The sequence below is a fragment of the Cavia porcellus genome, unplaced genomic scaffold, assembly GCF_034190915.1.
Source record: "Cavia porcellus strain 051 isolate PalLab524CR breed Dunkin Hartley unplaced genomic scaffold, mCavPor4.1 scaffold_13, whole genome shotgun sequence".
Classification (NCBI taxonomy): domain Eukaryota; kingdom Metazoa; phylum Chordata; class Mammalia; order Rodentia; family Caviidae; genus Cavia; species Cavia porcellus.
In genome coordinates this window covers 63,969,384-63,975,649 of record NW_026947496.1, presented here as the reverse complement: position 1 = coordinate 63,975,649, position 6,266 = coordinate 63,969,384, and the positions used below count along the sequence as shown (strand labels likewise).

The window sequence follows — 6,266 nt, the reverse complement described above, 5'->3', positions numbered from 1 at the left end:
TGAATGCCAGGTGGCCACTTTCCACACTGTCACCTCACCCCAGAAACATCCAAGGTATATAAAAAACTTAGTATATAAAATCACTGTGTAGGTTGTTACATAAAGAAATTCATAAGATGCCCACAAAGTACTTTTATTTGAAAGAGATGCAATGATTTTAAGAAACTGCACAAAGAGATATGGAAATTTGCAAACATTTACTCTAACCTTCAGAACTGTTTCCTCGATTAGCTAAGAGAAGCATTCGATGAAATCGTCATTGAAGAGAGAAAACTTTGGGCCAAAGACCTGCTACAGTCCTGTGTTAATTATCCTACTATTTGCATCAATAAACTATAAACAGCTTGAAGATTTTTTTCATGGTGGAATAATTAATGATGGTTTTGAATTAATTAGTCCTGCAGAAGCTTGCTAGGTTTTCCTCACTGATACCTTTTCAGAGTATAGTATGCAATGTTTCTCCACTGACAGTGATCTAATATCTCTTACTATTGATGTGTATTTTCTTGCTAATTTAGAATGGAATGGCTTCTAATTCCAGTCAAAATTCTCCTTTTAGAATTTGTGGTCTGGATTTTTCTTTGGATTCTTCAGGGGCTATTGCTAGAGGCTATCGCTTCTGCAGCTAACAGATAAAAACAGAATAGGAAGTCATAGCCTCTTTGTGGTAATTTAAAACCAAAACATGGAGATTATTTGGAGAAAACAGGAGAGTGTGAACTGAGTTAGCTTTAAAAAAGAAAGAGGGAATCAACTATATAGCTGTTGCTTATATTTATAGGAAGGAAAATGACTGATTCCTAGAAGGAGAGTCCAGCCCTACCTGCCAAGAAACTATAGAAAGTACTGTAGAATAGCTCATGCTAGTAGAAAGCACCTCCAACTTTAATGGAAGACAACAGTTAGATGATGTGTCTCACATTTTACTTGTAATGCACACAGGGACAGAATAGTCACTCATCTGAAAAGGCCGGAGGAAAAGCAGTGAATCCAGCGGGAGCAGAAAGACCATCAGCTCCTGCTGCAGGATTGATATGATGTATCTGCATAACTGCAGGTATGTTTGAGTGTGTAGGATGGAAAACCATATTACTGAGCTTTTGCTGGGTCATTGAATGGAACTGTCTCCAATATCACTGTATGAACATCAACTTTATATACTTTAATTTTATAATTTTGACAACTGTTTCTAAGAAGACAATATGTAACCTATTAACTAGTGATTTCTTACTGTAAAAATTTTTATCTTGATATTCTGAGTTACTTGTACCCTTTTACTGCTTTGTTTTTTTTTATTCCCTTTCTTTTTTCTTTTTAAGTAAAATAAAAAAAGAGTGTCATCTCCAAAGAGTGAGTGTTGCTTATGTTACAGCATGCCAAAGGTAGCAAATTCTGGCTGTGTGCCACTAAATTTATAAACAAAAGTCATGAAGAAAGTTTTGCTATCAAGGAAGTAAAAAAAAATCCATACATAACTAAGGTTCACCTGTGGCAGCCAGCTTGTACCCCTCAAAACAGCAACAGCTTTGAGTCCAGAGTAAACAGTTGTTGAAGCATCCTCAAAGTTCTGCCTTTGAAGACCAATCTTACTCCAAGTTCTCCAGAGAATATTATCCAGGAAGATAATGGTGAAGACTGTTTTCCATCATATCCTACTTCTGGTCAATTTTTAAAATTGCCCTATTACTTACTTAACATTGAACAATGAATATGGTAAGAAAAGATTGAAGCAGGGTCTTTGAAAAAGGAGCACTTTAGGGAGAACTGAAGGGAAATATGTGGATGCCAAAGCCATTCTGAGCTTCCCAGCACAGCTTGCTGCCAACAGTAACAGCCTCAGCACGCAGCTGAGAGCTCATGAGCTGAAGTTCTCCTTGGACATGAGGACCCAGAAGCAATTCTTTCCTAAGAGTATTCAGTTCCCTCAAGATGTCAATAAATAGCTTCATGGAATCTTTTAGGATGTAAAATAAGGATAGCACAAATGATTTTCTGGGGCTTGATTTCAGAGCAAAAACCTGCATAGTATAAAATCAGAATCTTTGAAGCCATTCTTTGGTCTTCCAGATGGAGAAAGTGCTTACAAAAGTTTAAAGCTCAGGAGACTAAGGAAGAAAGTGGATTAGTTTTGGAAGGAGGCATAAAAGTCCATCAGATTTTTGAGGACCTTGATACAAAAAAATTATCACTAAATTTCAGGTTTTACATCCCAGAAGACTGCATTCAAAGACAGACAGCAGAAATCGTGTTATTCTTGATTCTTTACATAGAGAGGGAATTATACACTGAAATTTGAACCTAAGCAATATCTTACTGTATGATAAAACACACTTTTAACTAATGTATTGTAACAGGTGGAGTGAGGTTGAAGATTCCTGTGACAGTCCCTGACACAGCAAGAATGTACTTAGTGTGTCCTCAGAGACTGGAGCAATCACAGAAGAAACTGAAGCCTGTGATTGATAGAGCTTGAGTGCATCCTCTTTGAACCTCTCACTGGTAAGTCTTTTGCTGAGTGCCATCAAGCAGGAACAAAGACTTGTAGTACTTTGAACATGCCAGAATGTGTCTGAGAAGAGATTCGCTCACTCATTGAACAACTCTTGAAGTTCCACCCTCTGGAACATCTGGGCACTGGAGTCAGTGGTGTTGAAGATATCAAATCTCACCCATTTTTTACTGCCATGGCTCCAGCAGAGCTGATGATTTTAACACTATCCAGGGAAACCTTCACACATTTGGATCTCCCTGTGGCAGCAGCTCAGCACATAGTCATTACAGAGTACAGAACTGTTTGGATCAAGATCTTAAGAGGAAGCAGGGGGAGGAGCTTAAAGGCTTTAATTTACAATTGCTGTCTGGAAAGATAATTTTTGCAGAAGATGTTATATATACATCTTTAACCAAGGTGACACTCAATTTAATCTATATTCAGGTGGCAGAAGCCTTGCAAAACCAGCAGAAATAGGAAGACCCTTTTAAGAAACGCTTCTGACAAGGGGTTCTAAGTGTAGAATTGTTTACCTTGAGAGAAGGAACTTTATGTGGCACCTAACTGTCCTCTGCTAATCAAGCTTGAGTTATATGATCAAATTACTTTCTGAATAGTACCCTAAAAGTGATTGATGCACAGTGTCATCTATGCAGCATGAAAAGAGAGAAAAACTATTTTAGGTCTTATTTTAGGCATCCATACTGTGGTGTTCTGTAACTCAGAAATTTGTACACGTCTCCAGACAATTTCTGTGAGAAGGAAACACTTCATAATGCTAACTTTGAACTCTGTGGGTTAATATTGTTTCTTTTGAGAGGATTCATATAAACAGAAATACTCATTCCTCTCTCTTCAGCCTTACCTTTCTTTCCCTATCTTTCTACTTCTTATTCCCTTCACCTATTTTCTGATATTACCTTCTTCCTACTCTTATTACAACCTATGCGACCAAAAAGGGAAAGGACGTTATTTATTCCCCCAAAATGAATCACCTTAGTAAGGAGTGAGACATCATGATATAAAATAAATGTAAAAATGTAAAATAAAGTCTTATCATTCCCATAAGATAGAACAATAAGTACATATGATTTTCCTATAAAGGACAGTATAACACAGATAAGGAGACTAGCAGATTGTGACAGACAAATCAGAGTTGGGAGTTATTTACTGTATCCATTTGTGGAATATTTGCAGCTGTCTCGTGAAGGAAAGAACACACAAACAGCCTGGGGGAAAGGGGAAAGTTTCCAAAGTAAGTGGTACAAATGAGCAGAAAGATTATTCCAAGCAGAACAATCATTACTTCAAAGGTTCCACAAAAAGTATGCATCACAAAAAGATTAGCAACACAGCCAGGAGATGCATTTTAAAAGTAGTGGGAAATTAGACTGGTGGGGTGGGACTGTGAGTAATGATCATTCCAGGATAAGAAGAATAAAAATGGAAAGGTGAGTAGAAAAAATGGGCATGAGGTGTGTCCATGTGCATGTATATGGAAGTGAGTTTGGGACAGAGAAGAGTAAAACTGTTTAAGAAAAAGGAACTCTGCTTAAGCAATAGAAAGACATAGACCAATGTTACTAAAAATGAGGATGATAGATAGATAATCACAAGTACTAACCAAAGTCCTATGTTTAGTGTTTTACATCCCTATTATTATTTAGTCTTCCTACAGTTACAAAGGATTTTTTCTTTTCACCACTGATGAAAGTAAGTCTCAGAGAAATTCGACAACAAACCCAAAACTTCACAGTTTGGAAGTAGCAGGGACAGAAATCAAATCCAGTTTGGACAATATTGGTTCAGCCTCTCATCATTCATCATTAGAGGAAGAGTGTATAGACCACACAAACACTCGTGGAATCTACTGTAATATCACAAGAACCCATAAACCTTGTTTGCTTAGACCTAACACTCATGATTTTATATCTGCTCTAATCAACCTGACTGTAAACTTTTGAAGGTGGACATTTGCTTTCTGTTTTGCTTTCTGTTCCTAAACATGCTGTTGACTTTTTATTTTATATATTTTATGAATATTTACTGATGATTCAAATGAACTATCCTCTGTGCTAGCTACTAGTTTAAGAATGCAAGAGTCACATGGATGCAAAAATGTGTAACTTTTTTGGCCAGGTTACGGGTCCATGGTCATTTATTATCTTATCGTATCACTTTGTTATGTGTTTGTAATTTTTTATAATAAAAAGTCATAAGCAAGAGAAAGTTACCTGTTGCCAAAAATAATGGAAACTGTGAGAATTTACCTACCCTTGTTGCCCACAGTAGTTGACTCTGGGAACATTGAAAATAGTTGACAGAGAAGGACTCATCCGGCAGGTAGAAAGAAACCAGCAGTGTGGGCAAAGGAACTCTTGAGTCCTTCCTGTTTCCTTTCACCTCTCTAATTAAGGCTTCTCAAGCTCTTTTCATTCCCTAATGCTCTGTCTTTCCCCTCATCCTTTAAATTTCAGAGTTGTTCTGCCAAATTACTATTTTTTTTAATTTTATTTAAAGAGAAAAAGAAAAAAAAAACAGAAAAAGGGTACAAGTAATACAAAATTTAAAAAATAACCAGTAAGAAATCACTAGTTAATAGATTACATATTCTCATCTTAGAAATAGTTGTTCAAGTTACAAAATTGCAGTATATAAAGCGGACTTTCAAACAGTGAGACTGCAAACAGTTTTGTTCAATGATCCAACAAAACTCAGTAATATGGTTATCTATCTTATACACTTAAACATATATGTAGTTTTAATCTTTAGAGCACTTTCTTTTCTTTTCTTTTGTACAACGATAATTACACATTTGGGGTTTTATTACTCCCACAGTTCTTATTACTTTTTTTGAGGAGAGTAAAACAAAGCATGACATATCAGAACAGAGTCAGTCAAATAAAAAGGATGGACATAATAGATAATGTAAAAACAAAATGCAAGATGATCAACAATGGTTAACATACTGCCTCTTGCTATCTTAAAAAGAATTGCCTTTATCATCAGTTATAATAAAATTGAATAAAACAGTAAAGAATAAAACCAAAACATTGGAGACATTACAGGACTTTAAAAGAAGGTAATAGTCAACCAGAATGGGCATCATAATGAATCTTATTGTCTTCACAGTTGTTGCCTATACTTTCGAACTTGGTACTATCAAGCTAAGCAGAATAGGGAAAAATCTGTCAAAACAAGATGGTGAGGGCAATACCGGGTTTCAAGTCAAGTTAATAGGAAATCACAGTAGGTTACTATAATGTATCCTGCTATTTTTTATTTATTTTTCCCTTAATTAAAAAGATAATAATAAAAAGTAAATAATTTAAAAAAGGAGATTGAGATAAAAGAGGGCATAACAGCAAAACAGCGCAGGTAAAAACATAACCATTTAAGCAAAATAGTGTTTCACCACAAGATATCCTGACATAAAAGTAGTTACCATAGTGTCTCTTTCCTTGAAATCTTTGAGTATAACTTCGTATATAGTAGCACCAAACATAGCCAGACAATGTAAAACCATTCAAGAGAATAACATTATTACAGGGTATTTAGAGCCAACTAACAGAAAATGAACAATGGTTTCTGTATAATCTCCTTGTCTGTAAAAGTTTTTGCTTATATTATGACATATAATAAAATCCAATAAGATACAACCTGTTAAGACTGATGGAGAGAGAAGAATAAAAGCTTGATGAGACTTCAAAACAAGATGATACTAAATCAGCACTAGTTGTTATGATGTTTTGTTTTCTCCAAAATAGCTGTTCCT

General features: G+C 35.6%; 1 pseudogene; it reads left to right on the top strand.

The window, feature by feature from the left end:
* The first annotated feature begins 524 nt into the window (after window positions 1-524).
* Window positions 525-6,266, top strand: part of LOC100713852 (ribosomal protein S6 kinase delta-1-like) — an 88,099-nt pseudogene continuing 82,357 nt past the window's right edge.